This window comes from Triticum aestivum, chromosome 3B (genome assembly GCF_018294505.1).
Source record: "Triticum aestivum cultivar Chinese Spring chromosome 3B, IWGSC CS RefSeq v2.1, whole genome shotgun sequence".
NCBI lineage: Eukaryota > Viridiplantae > Streptophyta > Magnoliopsida > Poales > Poaceae > Triticum > Triticum aestivum.
Window position 1 is genome coordinate 750,767,823 of NC_057801.1, and position 17,576 is coordinate 750,785,398.

Here is a 17,576-nt window from a genome sequence, read left to right on the forward strand (position 1 = left end):
ACCATCTCATCGCCAAAGGGGAAAAAGATTCATGCCTTGTTTGGTTTTTTTCAATGAAGGATGAATTCTATTGGCTCAAATGAAGCATGAAGAGGATACAATACAATGAGCGCACATCCGGCCTCTGCATAATTAGGATGCACACAGCCAACCCAACACACATATAAACACACCAACAACTAGCAAAGTCCCAAGACAAAAAGCTATACGTAGGCGTGGAAGAAAAAAAAAGAGAAAAATATCCCAAAGCGATCAGATCAATGATCGACAAACTACAACAAAACCATATCCGCATCAACCATTGACACCACATTGATGACGAGGATCTTCAACAACAACGCCTTCAGGAAGGAAGCGACACTCAAGCGCCGCCGTTGCCGGATCCAACCACAGAGTCCGGAATCAAAGTTTTCACCCTGAAAAACAGTCCGAACATAACCGAGCAATGCCTCCAACAAGGTAACGACATAAAAAAACATCGCCATCGCCAGGGATGACCACTCGGGTCTGACCTAGGCTTTCGCCTCGGAGCTCGAGACCGGGTGCTCGCAGCACCACCTCAAAGTCACGAATGTATTGTCGCCACCGCTTTTTCGCAATCCCAGCAGCTACAATTTGACCGTAGCCACTCCACAAACATCCCTCTGTGTCAAGTCATCATCGATAATTTGTAACTCACCAATGAAAGTCATTCACCGGATCAAGAGATAAAAACTCCCGAAGTCTTTTCAATGACCTCCGTTGTTGTGGATCCATACAAAGTCGCTGCAAACAATCTACAGTCACAACCATCTGGCCAATCAGATCTAGATCACCACCACCAACCGAGGATCGCAGCATCGGAGGTCCGCACCGCACAAATAGAAGGCCAGCTCATTGCCGTAGCCCCACATGTCCGTAGACCGCCATAGCCAGAGCAGTGTCAGCAAAGATATACTGCGAGGCGCCGAAGGGAACCTCCCCGCGCCACGGCAGGGCTGGATCTTGGGAGGATGGAGGAGTGCACCATAGCATAAGGGCCAAGACGGTCGCAGCGAGCACCACGACGGCCGCCGCCGACAGCAAGATCGCTGGAGCAGCGGACCGAGTCGTAGATTCGCAGGGAGGGCTGAAGCCACTTCAACTAGAAGCGTGACCCAGACCCATGCGAACGCCAGCCGCTAGGCGCTGGGGCGACCGGATCTGGCTCACCGCTCGCCAAATCCGCAGGGAGCATCCGGCGACGGAGCCTGGACGAGGGAAGGAGCGAAAGAGGAGGAAACCGAGCAGGGGTGCCTCGCCGCTGCCGTCCTCTAGGGCCGAGAAGGCTTCGCTGCCGGTCCCCTCTAGCGACGGCGAGGAGAACAGAGCGGAAGGGAGGGCCGCCAGTCACGAGATTAGGGCGCCGCCCGAGTCGGCCCTATAGAGTGACGCGGGGGCCCTGGATGGCCGTTGCACATGGGATTCCCCATCAAAAGTGGGGGGGAATCGTTATAGTTACTAAGCTCCCAGGAAATCGCGGCCTGGGACCGATCGGGTATTTTTTACCTTACGGGCCCCGCACGTCAGTGCACGGCCCACGGCCCACCGCCTTATCCCCTCGCCTCGCACGATCTACCGCAGCATCTTCTTCTCGATCTTTGTCTCAAAAAAATCTCCTTCTCGATCTCTCCTCCTCTCTCCTGGTCTTCATCCGTGATTCTTCCTCAGTCTCTCCCTCCGTTCGTCTCGCCTCTCCCTACGCAACACCAGCCGTCTCTCCTGTGGTCCTCTCTTCCCCAATCATCCCGATCCCTTCTCTCCGAGGCAGCCGTTCTCTCTCTCCATCCCATGTCCTCTCTCCTTCCTGGGCGGACGGAGACTCGGGCATAGTGTTGGTGGCCGTGGATGAAGTTGGCGCCATATGCAAGGTTGGGGACGAGGAGTCGTTGAGGCATGGCGTTGGAGGCTGTGGAAGGAGCCGTCCCTAGGGTTGGGCGCTCCTGAACGGGGATGGCGGCTATAGCTTGCGGTGGTGCTCACTCGTGCCGATGCAGATGGATTCTTCGACCCACAAGAAGATGTGTGACGGGCTGCTCAACTCCAGTGAGAAGCTTCTATTGTGGTAGGCAGCCCGTGGTCATGGCAGGACCCGATGTCGTTGCTCGGTACTATGGGAGCTCGCCTGCGTCCAAATGGTATGTGCAAAGCCCCTCTTTTCGCACTGCTCACGGGGTTGATAGCATTCACATCATGATATTCTGTAATGATATTTTAAAATTTTCAGTGAATGAAATAGGAAATTAAGATATGGCATGCAGCTGAGATTATCAGAGTTTGTTACATCGAGGAAAAGGTGTATTGTCTTATTTCACAGGAAACAATTTGACGTAAAGCTTAGTGAAATTTCAGTGTATTGTTTTTTTCACTTGAAAATGTTAGAAGTTTAGAACTGCTATCAGCTTTTGTCTAGATCACATTATACGCATAACAAATCTGAAGCAGTAACAATTAAGTTTCTGGGTTGCAGCATTTTGTACTACTTTGTGTATAATCAAATTACATCTTTGTTGCTTCTAGCTACTGAGTCCCATTCTTGATGGTGAGATTGTTCACTCATCTTTTGAGTTTGCTCCAGAAGTCAGGATAGACGTACCATTTGGAAGTGGTGGAAACTAAGTCCCTTCTGACATCATCAATTGTTGGAATGTCAAATTGCTCTGATGATTCATAAAAGATATTTGAGTCAATATCATGTCGTGTTGTGATATATTCACATAGGGTTTCTAGCTTCACTTTTTTCGCAGTTATTATGAACAGAACACAAAAAAAATCGGCCCTTATCTAAAGATTCAGTCAGTTACTTCTAGTTATTGTAAGCAGAGTCTTTTTCCTACTATTAGAACTATACATTTCTTATATCCATTTTTCTCCTCCTGCTGTCATAGAGTTATAGCAGTCTAGATATACTTAAAGTTTGTTGTCCTTATAGACCTATGATGATAATGATTGATGAGCCTTACTGATCATAAGAATAACTTCATTTTTTTAGTGCTTCATTTTTTTACATGTATAAATACTTGTGAGCATGAAAAATGATGATCTGCATGTATATTTCACTACTAGGAAAAGGCTATAGATGATATGGACACTAACGACGCACCAGACATGTGGTGCACCATTAGTATATACTAATCACTACAGGAATCAGCTACTTTGCCATCAGCCACGGCGGACGGCAAAGGTCTTTGCCGTCCGCCGCGGACGGCAAAAGTGGACGGCAACATACGCGACGGCAAAGAGCTACATTGCCGTCCGCTTCGGGCGGCTGACGGCAAAGGGTCCTTTGCCATCAGCTGCCGACGACAGAGAATACTGACGGCAATAATTGCGTTGTTACTCCGTTAGGTGGTTAATGGCAAGCCTTTGCTGTCGGCCGCTGACGGCAAACATCGGAAGGCCTTTGCCGTCTACCGCTCTAGGCAAAGTTTTTTTTCTCTTTGCCGTCAGCCACTGTTGGCAAACTGACCAAATAGGTCAGCCTCCCAGGAAGCACAGTTGCCTGCCACGTGGCCTCTTTCCCGTCCGCTGCTGATGGCAAAGAGACCTTTGCCGTCGGTGGCTGACGGCAAAGAGCCTGCATATTGGCTCTTTTTTTTCTGTTTTTTTTAAATCCAACAATTTTCACAGCAAATATATATGACATATATAGATATATTTCACAGAGCTATTTAACAGCACATAAGTTTCATCGTACATACATATATAGTTCCATCCACTCATACATAGCAAGCTCCATCAAGATAGCAAAGTTGCACATACATATTACAATGCAAAGTTTCATCAAGATAGCAAGTTCCATGGTAGCAAGCTAGAAGAATACTGGAAGAGAATGAAATTAAAAACAAGCACTCCATCGTAGCAAGCTAGCTTCCGAGAAGTGAATGAAATCTGCAAAATGGCAAATAAGAAAGTTAGGAAAAGTTGACTAGAAGAAGAAGACTAGAAGAAGAAGCACGCCATCGTTTGTGAGGTAACTTAGGTGAAATGGATCGTTTATGAGCTAACTTGGGTAAAATGCATCATTTTAGAGCTAATGTAGGTAAAATGGATCGTTTATGAGCTAACTAAGCTAATTATGCCATTTTTTACATAAGTAAGGTAAGTACATGTCATTATTGAGCAAACCTAGTTAACTAAGCATATTATAACTAACTTAGGTCATTTTGGAGGAAGCAAAGCTAAGTATAGATCGTTTTAAAGCTAACTTAGGTAAAATGGCTGGTTTTGGAGGTCAGTAAGCTTATTAAGTCATTTTGCAGGAAAAGAAGCTACGTCTAGGTCATTAAGGTAAGCATATTGGATGAAATAAAGCTAAGTCTAGGTCTTTATGCATTTGTTAAGCAAAAAACTAGAGAAACTTACCTTGATCATGGAGGTGTGGGAGCGGGCTGGCTCAGGCCAGTAGCTGGAGAAGGATCGTGTGATGCTTGTGTGGAGTAACGCTGCACCAAAGATCATTTCCAATGTTTCGTTAGCATGATGACACTCAAATGTTAAGACTAGCAAGTAACGTCCATTCAAATTAAACTCACCATGGTCTCAGGAGCAATCTCTGGATCAATGGCTATGGAGCCACGGGACCTCCCGCCACTAGATAGCATCACCTGCTCTGGATTGTAGGGGATCTGGCTCGGGTTAAACTTCTCCCCTTTCCTCGCCTTCCCCTTGAATTGCTTGTAAGAGGCAGTGTGGGCCATGGCATACAGGCCGTACCCCTCTGGCACCTTATCCGTCTTATTGTAGCATGCCTGGAAGAGAGAAACAAAGTAAATTAGTAATTAAAGGGCTCAAGCTAGCATGATGAATGAATTGCATTAATAATGAAGCAAACCACATTACCCAATTCCGCCCGAACTGATATAAGCTGGAGCTACCTTGATGGTGTGGCACACCTTCAATTTGGGCACGTTTGTCCTTGGCCTCAGTCGGCTCCCCTTCCATCTTTCAACACCTGCCATGACAAAGAGTAAATGAAATTAGTACAACATAAAAAAATACCGACATGAATAATAATATGTATATCACTTAAGTGTATCATCATCACGTATAACATAAAAAAATTGAATACCTGACACTACTAATAATCTCGATCAGTATCATCAATAAATGCATAGTCATCATCATCACTATAATCAATGACGGTCTCATAGGGTTCAGTGGCATCAACATGTGGAAGGCCACCTTTACGTAATCGGTCAAGCATTGAGAGGTCGTCTGCAGCAGTAACCTCTTCTTGTTCCGACTCCTCTGGGGTGATGTGGAATTCAATGTCGCTGTCTACTTCAATGTTTTGGGGTGAAGTATACCGGTTCTTGAAACGCTTTTTGGAAAGACGTGTCTCTTGGAAGAATTCTCCTTCATACGTGTCTGGGTTAATGTGAGGTTCATAATCCTCTTCCTTTGGGGGAGATAGTCTAGCACGTGGCGGCACTCCATAAACGACATCCCAACCTTTCAGATTTGGATTAGTTTGGCAGGCCCAGGGTAGATAGAATACTTGGGTCGCCTGTTGAGCCATAATATAGACATCAGGAACATCTAAATGGGTGCTTTGGTTGATTTCAACTATCCCTATATGTTCATGAGTCCTTCTAGTCTCCTTCGGCTGAAACCAATAACATTTGAAGACTACGAGATTCGGTGGGTTTTCACCATAGAATAGAATTTCATAAATTGCTTCAACTCTCCCATAATACTCGGTACCTCCTTCGCCGATAGAAGATACACAACAATTTGTAGACTTTCGGTCGGCCATAGATAGCTCTTTGCCATAGGTACGAAAACGATACTCGTTGATGTCGTATTTGTCAAATGAACGGACCTTATAGTCAAAACCATTAGCAACTTGTCTCAATTCGGCGTCCATAGACTCTGAATTAGCCTACAAGTTTAATATGAAAGGATTGTTGCATTACGCACAAATTAGCGAATGAAATGAAATTGTCTAATAGAATTTACCGTTTGTTTGAACCAAGAGATGAAACCGGGATAGCCGCCTCCTTGCTTTGCGAGAAGCTCATACTCTTCGACGGAATCCTTTTGGATCACCGCTCCATACGAGAATAGGGCGACGTATCGACTGTGTGAAATATCCAGGAATAAGAGCAGTTCAAAGGAAATAGAAGTTGCGAAACAATGTACCGATAACTTACTCGATGTACGGCCGCACTTCTATTAGGTTGTTGAAGATATACAACGAAATGGTCCGCCATTCTTCGTTATCCAAAGATACTGGATTTGAAACACTGGCTGGTGCGAGATTGCCTTTGAATAGGCTGAGGTTGGATCCACCCTTTTTAGGCTCGTCAGCATTGTACCGAGGCTTCGGATTATGCAAATGACGATTTTTGGTTTCGTAGTGTGCTGTCACGAAATTTGCCGCCTCCTCAGTGATGAATGCCTCAGCCATAGACGCTTCAATTCTACGTTTATTTTTACATTTTTCTCGAAGCGTCTTCTGCATCCTCTCAGTTGGGTAGCACCAACGATTTTGCACGGGCCCCCCAATCTTGCCTCGGTCGGGAGATGCAAAATCAAATGCTGCATTGGATTAAAGAAGCTCGGTGGAAAGATCTTCTCTAACTTGCAGATCAACTCTGGCGCCAACTCTTCCATTTCTTCTAGCACGCCAGGCGATAGTTCTTTTGCACAAAGAACATGGAAGAAATAGCTGAGTTCTGCCAGTATTAGCCATTCATCCTCAGGGATGAAGCCACGCAACATCACCGGCATTACCCGCACAATCCATATGTGCCAATCATGACTCATGAGACCAAATATCTTCAATTTATCAAGACTCGCTCCCCTCTTTAGATTCGTTGCATACCCATCGGGGAACATCAACTGCATTTTCACCCACAAGATAATTTCCCTCATAGCTGGCCTTCCAAGATTGAACCATGCCTTTGGCTTCGTCCAGTTCTGCTTTCCTTTCGGTTCTTTCATGTTTTGTAACGGCCTATCACATAGCGCCTCCAGATCGACTCTAGCCTTAGTATTATCCTTTGACTTCCCATCTATGCCGAACAATGTACCAAAAAGTGCCTCGGCGATATTCTTCTCAGTGTGCATCACGTCGATGTTGTGTGGGCAAAGGAGGTCTTTGAAGTAAGGCAGATCCCATAAGCATGTTTTGTGAGTCCAGGCGTGCTCAGAATTATACCCCTTGAAGTACCCTGGACGCTCTGGATCTGGCTCGAGAGTGTTTAACTGATCCAGGGTCTGTTGGCCTGTCAACGCAGGTGGTGCGGAGTTTTTTACAACTCTACCTCTGATGAAGTTCTTCTTGTCTTTCCTGAACTTATGGCGAGGATCCAGGAACTGTCTATGCATGTCGAAGCAAGAAAACTTGCGACCGGCCTGAAGCCAACTAAACTCAAGAGCTCCCTCACATATGGCGGGGGCGGAGGAGGTCGAGGGAGAGAGATGATTAACGGGTGGGGGAGGGGGCTCGGCCGTTAGTTAGATTAGTTAGGGTAGCCTTTGCCGTCCGCCCTTCTTTGTCGTCCGCTTTTGTTCATATTTGCCGTCTGCGGCGGACGGCAAAGCGGGGGGACGTTAAGTATTTTTTAACCAGCACCTCAGTGGGGCCCCCCTCCCTCTTTGCCGTCTGCTAGCGGACGACAAAGATTCTTTGCCGTCAGCTAGCGGACGGCAAAGAACATGCTGATGGCAAAGGCTTTCTTTGCCATCAGCCAGTTCTTTGCCGTCTGCTTTCGGGTAGCTGATGGCAAAGAGCTTCTTTGCCGTCTGCTAGCTGACGGCAAAGAGCTGGCAGATGGCAAAGTAGCTGATTCCAGTAGTGAATGGCGCACCATGTGTTGGTGCGCCATTAGTGTCACTGGTGGAAAAAAGGCCTTTGGTCGCGGTTCGCAACTGCCATTAGTCGCGGTTGCGCAACCGCGACCAAATAAGCGCGACTAAAGCCCCCCACCTTTAGTCGCGGCTGCTTAAGAACCGCGACTAACGGCCCGTCCACGTGGGCGCCAGGCGGCCGTCGGGGCGGAGGACCTTTAGTCGCGGTTCTTCTGGCCAACCGCGACTAAAGGCCGCCACAGGTTTAGGGTTTTAGCCCCCCCCTAAACCTGTTTTCTGTTTAATTTGTATTGTTTTATTTCTTTTGTGCTTTATTTTAATTTTGAAGGAGTTTCATATATTCTACGGTACTACATACATGCATATGAATGTACAATTTCAAATAAATTTGAAATTAGAACCAAAAAGAATTCAAGAGGAATATACAATATATATTCAATATCATCGGATGACCATATACAATTTTGAACAAGTTTCCATACATGATTTAATGCATATAAAGTTCTACGTCCTCGTAATAGTGTTCTCCTTTAGGATGGAGGACTTCCCTGCTGAACCATCCAGCTAGTTCCTCTTGAAGTGGTCGGAAGCGAGCTTCTGGACTAAGCATCCACCGGAGGTTATTCCTCTGAGCATTGGTATCACTCGGAACCCGCTCAGAGGTGTATCTCCGGATCATCTCACAGACATAGTATCCACATAGATTGGTCTCCGGTGGCTGAATATCCCTAGCATTCTTAGCCTTTAACATTTTGAATTCTAGCTCTTTTTTGAATTCACCGACCTTTGTATCTACGAACCGTCTCCAAACCCTACGAGGCAAAGAAAATTAAATGAACAAGAGAGTTATTAATTAGTTACTTGATATTAGGAAATGAACGAAATAGGCCGATCGATATAGAGCGCAAATGAATGAAAATAATTACTTCTGCAGCATTCTTCTCATGCCGCCCCAAAGCTTTGGATCCATATTCACAGAGTCGTGGACGAGACATTCTGAGGTGTTAACTTTAATTACTAGCAGAATCCAGTGGAACCTGCGGACACGATACATGCACAGTACGTCATGCATAACTCATCGATTAGCCGGCCACATACCATGCATGGAGTAAACAAAAGAGAATGTGCTCAAGACAGAAACACTCACTCAAAATGGTAAGGAAATAGAATATCACTTTTGAGTTCCTGCTTTGTAAGAAAGTGCCACAGGTCTGCCTCCACGTCGGCGGGGTGACGCTCCAACACATGTCCATTAACGATGTGTGGGTCAATGAACCCAACATCATGGATGTTCCTTACTCTGCATTCCTTATTCTTCATTCTGCATGTATAATAGCGGACACAACAATATAGTTAGGACATATATATAGTGCAGGCAATATGAACGAGATGGGGTAGAAATTAATAAATCACTTACAGAACGTAGCAACTGATGATAGATTTATCGAGCTCGCGCAGATTGAAAAGCTGGAACAATTCACTCAGTTCAATTTGCACATAGTAATGTTTGAAGTGATGCTCATGTCTAACTTCCGCATAAATATATTCTTTGGCATTTTTATTTTTTATGTAACCCTTGTACCATTTCAGCAGACCTTTCATTTGTGGAGGTAGATCCTTTTCCTGCGCAGGCTCGACGAGAGGCCCATTCTTGACATATGTAATTACTACCTCCTTCACTGGCGCCTCATCAAGGCCTAACAGTTCACGAAGAGTAATACCTAAGTTGGCCGCTTGTTCTCTGGCACTCGTTACAGTCAATCCCTGTGCTGCCGCAGCTTGTATGATCTCGGGGGCATCCGGACAGAAGGCTTCCACTATAAGCGGGGCAATTGATTGTTTACTTTGTTCCCCGAGCTGGGCAACTTGTTTCCCGCTTTTTTTACTTTCGGCCTTCTCCCGCTCTTTGTTCTCCTTGAACATGAGTGCCTGCCTGCGAAGTTCACGTGCATAGTCGTTAGGCAGATTCTTCGCGGCTTGGGACGGTGTGCTCAAAAATGACTTAGCCCACTTCTTTTGCTCATCAGAAAATACTGGCTTGGGCTCGGGCTCTCTTTTCTTCTTGCAGTCCGCCTTCCATTTCTCCAAATCAGCAGCCGCGGCCGCGTCGACTTCCTCGGCACTACGTTCCCAAGGCCTTGTGGGGAGAGGCTTCAGTGATGGCTCCGGTACCTTTGTGGTCTTAGGTACATAAGGGTCCGGGTTAATAATCCAGGACTGCTTCTGCTTCTTTGCCGGAGGTGGATTGGGGGGCGGCGTCTGATCACCCGCCGGACGAGGACTGGGGGGCGGCGGCTGATCACCCGCCGGACGTTGTGGACTGGGGGGCAGCGTCGGCTGACGTGACGGAGGTGTAGGTGAACCGCCACCACCACCACCACCACCACCACCGCCACCGCCACCACCACCACCGTAGGGGGGTGGACTTGTTGTCCTTGGCGCCTCGCCTGGAAACTTGATAAACTTCTTTTGCCATAGAATGAAATGGCACTTGACATCTCCAAGTCTTTTCTCCCCTTCAGGTGTAGCAATGTCAATCTCCAGGTCCTCAAACCCTTGGACTATGTCCTCCACCGTGACACGAGCATAGCCATCTTGAATGGGGTTGTTGTGGTGGAGTGCTCCAGGTAAACATGGTAAAGCACTGCCGATGGCTACCTTCATGGACATGTTCCCGATAGGATAATACAGATGACATTCTTTCATCTCCTTTATATCGTCCACGGGGTAGCGAGGAGGCTCCGGTGAAGTAATTTCGACCACCAGAGGCTCCGGTGCAGTAATTTCGACCACCAGAGGCTCCGGTGCAGTAATTTCGATCGTCGGTGCATCTGCACCAGCCGGTGGGGCCTCCGTGGAAGCCACGCTGCTTCTCCGCTGCTGGCTTCCGAGATCCGCTGGATGATCTTCATGCTGCACCCGAGCTGCATCTCTTTCGGCTACTAGTACACTCATGGTTTTCTTCATCACATCCATTTCCGATGCCAACCGCGCCACAACATCTGCTTCCCGATCCATCTTTCTCTTACGGCTTCTGTAACCGTACGGGTCATCGTTCTGGGGGAACCCTATTTTCCACGGAATGTGCCCCATGCCTCGTACACGTCCTCCGTGTTCAGGATTCCCGAGGGCTTTTGTCAGCGCGTCGTTCTCTCTGTTGAACTTGATCTTCCCCTGTTGAGCATCCCTCATTGCGTTAATAAGGGCTTGGGTGGGTTTAATTAATTTTCCCCGGTAAACACACTCCCCTGTCTCCGGGTTCAGCGTTCCCCCATGCCCGTACCACCAGCTTTTGGCCCTTGGGTCCCATCCCTCCGTACCTGGACGGATTCCTCGCGCCCTCAGCTCGTTCTCCATCTTCTCCAACCTAGGCACCCAAATGCGATACCCTCCTGGCCCCATAACATGATTGTACTCCTTCTTAGCCGCATTTTCCTTATTTTTTTCGATATTTGAATGAACTGCTCCGATTTCTTTTGCTTCACAAATTCTGGCCAATCATGTTTCAGTTTCTCATGTTGTCCTTTGAAATCCGGAGTCTTGTTCTGCTTGACAAAGTCATGGGCTAGATTTTGCTTGAATTTCCGGAATGCGTCGGCCATCTTATGAAGAGCGAACTGTTTGACTAGCCTCCTCCTCTCCTTGTTTTCCTCAATCTTGTTACCCTCCTCATCGAATTTGTTGTATTCCGGAGGTAGAACGAAATGTTCCATAAGCTTCTTGAAGCAATCTTTTTTTGTTCTCTTATCGACAAAAGTGAAACCATCAATTCGTGCCTTCTTTGGCTCATTCCACTCCTGGACGGTGATCGAGACGTTGTCTCTAACAATGGCTCCACATTGGCTGACAAACTTGGTGGCGTTCTTGCGGGGCTCCAGCGGCCTGCCGGTTGCACTGTCGACAACCTCGATGGTGCATGTTTCTCCTTGTTTCATCGTCTTGGTTGCGCCACGCTTTGACGACGTACTCGATTGTTTCGACGATCCGGCCGAGGGCTAAAATAAGAAAGAGTCGCGCGCGTTAGTACACACATATTTATTCAAATCAGTTAGTTTGTATCACCAGAGGCTCAATGTATATATATACCTCGGCGCCGGAGGTGGTTGCTACTTCCATTTGAAGATCGTCGTTTATCGACTAATGTTCGGCATCATCTTGCTGACGGCACCCTTCATCTTCACCGTCAAGGTTCAGATAAGAAGAGATATCATCTTCTTCTTCTCCGGTCGGCACATATAGAATATCGCCGTTTATGATGCCGAACATATGTGCTTCACCGTCCGGATCATAGTTGTCCATAATCGGGTCAGCTCTATCGTCCGCCATTATGTCAGTCCTGAAAACATGTAGTAAAAACAAATTAATTAAGTGAAGAAGGGGGGCGGTGGCGGTGGCGGTGGCGAAAGGGCGGTGGCAAAAGGAGGGGGCGAGGAAGGGGTGGGAGAGGGTGTCGCGGTAGAGCGCGAGACGGGGCGGCAGACGACGGCGTCACGGAGAGGGGAGGCGAGGACAACACATTTATAACCCTCGCCGTCCCCTCTCGATCCCTAAAAAAACACCGCGCGCATCGCCGCCCCCCTCGCCGCCCCTCTCCGTATATACGTTTTTTTTGTTAATTATCAAATTTTACAGGTTTTTTTGTTAATTATCAAGTTTTAAGTTATTTACCGTTTTTGTTAAACTAAGTTATTTACCGTTTTTGTTAATTATCAAATTTTACCGTTTTTTTTGTTAATTAACTAGTTAAAAAATTCTCTCTCTCTCTCTCTCTCTGCTCTCTGCTCTCTCTCTCTCTCTCTCGATCATCGCTCTTTCTCTCTACTCTCTGCTCTCTCTCTCTGCTCTCTCTCTGCTCTCTCTCTCTCTCGATCAACGCCGGCGTTGAGGGCGGCGAGGCCGGCCGCCGGCGTTGAGGGCGCAGCGAGGCGGCGCGGTGGGCGAGGGAGGCCGGCGGGCGGCGTACTAGGGCGAAAGGGGGCGGCGGGCGCCGTACGTGGGCGAGAGGGGGCGGCGGGCGATGGCGGGCGGCGTCGAGGGCGCGGGCGACGGCGGGCGGCGTCGAGGGCGAGGTCGACGGCGGGCGGCGTCGAGGGCGAGGGCGGCAGGCCTTCGGCGCGGCAGAGAACGAGCGGAGAAATGGAGGCGACGGGTCGGGCGGTTGTATTTATAGCCCCCCCCCTTTAGTCGCGGTTGGGGAGGCGACCCGCGACTAAAGGGCCTTTAGTCGCGGTTGGGGAGGCGACCCGCGACTAAAGGGTAACCTTTAGTCGCGGTTGGGGAGGCGACCCGCGACTAAAGGACTTTTTTGGCGGGTTTTTCGTTCCCGCGCGCAACCACCTTTAGTCGCGGTTGGGCAGGCCAACCGCGACTAAAGGTATTTTCCAAATACTTTTTCTTTTTCAAAATCTTAAAAATACAAATAATATATCAAAAAATTCAGAAAAATAAAACTAATTCAATTCAAAATGTTAAAAATACAAATAATATATCAAAAAATTCAGAAAAATAAAACTAATTCAATTCAAAATTCTAAAAATACAAATAATATATCAAAAAATTCAGAAAAATAAAACTAATTCAATTCAAAATTCTAAAAATACAAATAATATATCAAAAAATTAAGAAAAATAAAACTAATTCAATTCAAAATGTTAAAAATACAAATAATATAGGGGAGGGGCTTTAGTTGCGGTTGGCCTGGCAAACCGTGACTAAAGGTGCCCGAAGGCCTTTAGTCGCGGTTGTCCTGGCCAACCGCGACTAAAGACCCTCACGTGCGCCAGCTGGACACCGAGCGCCCTGGGCCCAGGCCTTTGGTCGCGGTTCACCTCCAGAACCGCGACTAAAGGTCCCATTAGTCGCGGTTCCTACAGCTTCGCGACTTATGGGGCTGGACGGAAGCCTGTTTTTCCACCAGTGTGTCCAAATACAAATGGCGCACCACATCCACGGTGCGCCATTAGTAACAATTTTTTTTATTTTTTTCAAAACTAGTAATAGCGCACCATGGGATAGTGCGTCATTACTAGTTAAACTAGTAATGGCGCACCACATCCACAGTGCGCCGAGTAATTTTTTTTCAAATTTGTTTTCAAACTTTTTTTTTCAAAGTTAGTAATGGCGCACCGTGGGTGTGGTGCGCCATTACTAGTTAAAACTAATAATGGCGCACCACACACACGGTGCGCCATTTTTTTTTCAAAACTAATAATGGCGCACCGTGGGAGTGGTGTGCCATTACTAGTTAGTAATGGCGCACCACTCCCACGGTGCGCCATTACTAACTTGGCCCAAAAAATCCACCGAATGCACCCCCTGGACCGCCTTTTCAGTTTTAAAAAAAATAAAAGAAAATGATAAAAATATCAAAAAAATAAAAAAAATAAGTTTCCCATGTGATATGTGGTCTAGTTGTTGGGAAAATTTACAAATATGAATTTTGACTTTATTTGCAAAATATCTCTGAAAATTTGTAAAATGGGCATAACTTTTGCATACGAACTCGGAAAAAAGTTACTAATGGCGCACCGTGGCTTTCAAGATCTAGAGGCAAAAAAAATTAAAAAATTTCAATCTTACTAGTGGTGCACCGTGGATGTGGTGCGCCACTAGTAGCAGAAAAAAAAATTGGTTTTGAATTTTTTTATATTTTTTCTCAAAAAATCATACGTAATATGACCGGGAAGTTTGAAATATTTTTCAAAATTCCATCATAGTCATGAAGATGAACAAAGTCCTAGACATCAACAAGGTATGATAGGATTGATATGCTAGATATTTCAAACTTCCCGGTCATGGCGCGATATACAACGGTGCGCCATTAGTAAGAAAAATTGGTTAAAACTATTAATGGCGCACTGTCCACAGGTGCGCCATTACTAACAATTTTTTTTATTTTTTTTTTACTTTTTTCTCAAAACTACTAATGGCGCACGGCGGGTGTGGTGCGCCATTACTATGTCAACTAGTAATGGCGCACTATACAACGGTGCGCCATTAGTAACAATTTTTTTATGTTTTTTCAAAACTACTAATGGCGCACCACACACCAGGTGCGCCATTAGTAATATATTACTAATGGCGCACCGAGACATGGTGCGCCATTAGAATATAGTAATGGCGCACCACATGTCTGGTGCACCATTAGTGGCCATATCATCTATAGCCCTTTTCCTAGTAGTGTATCAACAAGTGCATGTGAAGTGAGCTGTTGCCGGGGTTGGATAGAACTCTAAAGTTAAGCGTGCTTGGGCTGGAGTCGTGTGGGGATGGGTGATCTTTCGGGAAGTTTGACCAGAGAGTGCGATTTGACCTGAGATTAAGCATATTGACTCGAGATTAAGCCATAGCGACCTGAGATTAAGAAAAAATAAAATTTTTTTTTGAAAAATTTGAAAATAAAAAATTAAAAAAATTTCCAAAAAAAATTTGAAAAAAATTGTTACTAATGGCACACTTATACGTGGTGCGCCATTAGTATACCAGATACTAATGGTGCACCGTGGGCTATACTAATAGCGCACCAGCGGTGCGCCTTTAGTATAGCAGATACAAATGGCGCACCATAGGTGCACCATTAGAAAAAAAATCTAATGGCGTGGTGCTAGTGGCGCACCTGTAGTGCGCCATTAGTAGCGAAAACAGGTGCGCCACTAGCAGCCCTTTTTGTAGTAGTGTTTGATGCTTTAATCTCCTTCTCACATTGTGATGTGTGACATCTCAGTAATTTTCATTTTGGGCTGAGGCTTATATGTTGTTGGACAATGTTTTTATTGCTATGGATCATGGGACGACCAGTTTAAAGCTTCTAATTTTAGTACTGCTTGAAAAGGGTTCCTCTTGATCTCCATCGTATTAGTTCCTACTAATAGAATAATTTCTGTTCAAATTCATGGTTGGAGGTCCTCTATCTTTTCTTATAATTGTATTGCTATATATGGTGTGCAAATGACAAAAGTAAGTTGTGCTATTTCATAAGCATGTGCAATTTGATCAGAAATGCTTTCGGTAAATGAAAACAGCGTTAAAGGTTCAATGTAATCCAGCTATAGGTATATTAGTTAACAAAGAGTAGAGGTGGCATTCAGAAATGCTTATGTGCTCATGATGGAAATTTGGAACATTTATATTTACGAAGTTCTGTTGTTGTACTCCTTGGTACTTGCATGCATACTTTTAGGGTATGGTAGATCATTGTTCAAATGGTTTGAGAAAAAAAGAAATATGCTTGATGTATGAGGCGCTGCTTTATGCACAACAATATGCGTCGGGGCGCGGGGAGTGGCGCCGGCGTCGGGGCAGATGGCGTCGAGGGCGGCGGGGACGGCAAAGTTGAGTAGCCTCACGGCGTCGGAGGCAGCAACGACGGTGAGGTGGACCAGCCTGACGGCGTCGGAGGCGGCGGCGACGACGAGGTGGAGCAGCCTGACGGCTCGGCGGCGACGGCGACGAGGCAGATCGAGCAGCGGGCGTCGGGCGGAGAAGAAGGGGATTTTGGAGAAACTGCTAAGTGCTAGTTATATATGAAGAGAATTGGTCCCGGTTCATGAAACCAACCGGGACCAATGCCCCCTTTAGTCCCGGTTGGTGCCACCAACCGGGACCAAAGTCCTCTTTTCAGCAGCCCAAAGGGCGGGAAGCGGCGGCCTTTGGTTCCGGTTGGTGCCACCAACCGGGACTAAAGGGTGGGCAATGGTACCGGTTGGTGCCACAAACCGGGACCAATGCCCCCCTTTAGTCCCGGTTGGTGCCACCAACCGGGATCAAAGGCCTCTGCGCTGCCCGTGTCGCGGCCAAATTTTAGTCCCACCTCGCTAGCTGAGAGGGGCGCGCAGTGGTTTATAAGCCCTGCTGCGGCTAACCTCTCGAGCTCCTCTCAAATGCAGGCTTACGGGCCTACTTACTACTGCTTTGCCTGATGGGCCTACTGGGCCTCCTGCGGGCCTCATTCCTGGCCCATGGTGGGTTTCTAGTCGTATTCAGGCCGTCAGGGCCCAGTAGGAGCCACTTTTTTCTTTACTTATTGTTGCTATTTTTAATTTTTTTCAAGTTTTTTTGTTTTGTTTTCTGCATTATTTATTTTCATTTGTTTTTTTCTTTATTTTTTAATTCATTTTGCTTTTAGTTTTAGAAAAATTATAAACTTTCTGTTAGTGCCATTAGTTCTCAATTTGACAACACTTTTTTTGTTTTTTTGTTTTGTTTCTTGCTTTATTTATTTTATTTTGTTTCTACTTACAACAAAATACTTATTGTTGCTATTTTTATTTTTATTTCCAGTTTTTTTGTTTTGTTTTCTGTATTATTTATTTTCTTACGAGGGCCGAACCAAAAGACATTAAAGCATTTCAAATGAACTCTGAAAAAGTTGAAAGTTGAAAGTTGGCATGGTATCATAATATCTTCTGTTACAAAGTTGGCATGGTATCATCATAATAGTTGCGGGAGAAAGTCTTCACTTTTTCTTCGCTTGTGTCATTTGCTTATTGCGCCGTAACCATGGATAATCTTCATCGTTTATCAGGATGCTGGGGTCAGCCTTGACTCTGAAGGGAGGAATTTCATGAAACTTTTCATAATCTTCAGACATGTCTGTCTTGCCCTCCACTCCCACGATGTCCCTTTTTCCTGAAAAAACTATGTGGCGCTTTGGGTCATCGTATGATGTATTCGCTTCCTTATCTTTTCTTTTTCTCGGTCTGGTAGACATGTCCTTCACATAGATAACCTGTGCCACATCA

General features: G+C 46.1%; 1 long non-coding RNA gene across 1 annotated transcript; it reads left to right on the plus strand.

The window, feature by feature from the left end:
* The first annotated feature begins 1,633 nt into the window (after positions 1 to 1,633).
* LOC123066340 (uncharacterized) lies at positions 1,634 to 2,288 on the plus strand. The gene is made up of 2 exons (XR_006431316.1): positions 1,634 to 2,156; positions 2,246 to 2,288. It is a non-coding gene; the product is annotated as an uncharacterized lncRNA (long non-coding RNA).
* The last annotated feature ends 15,288 nt before the right edge of the window (positions 2,289 to 17,576 follow it).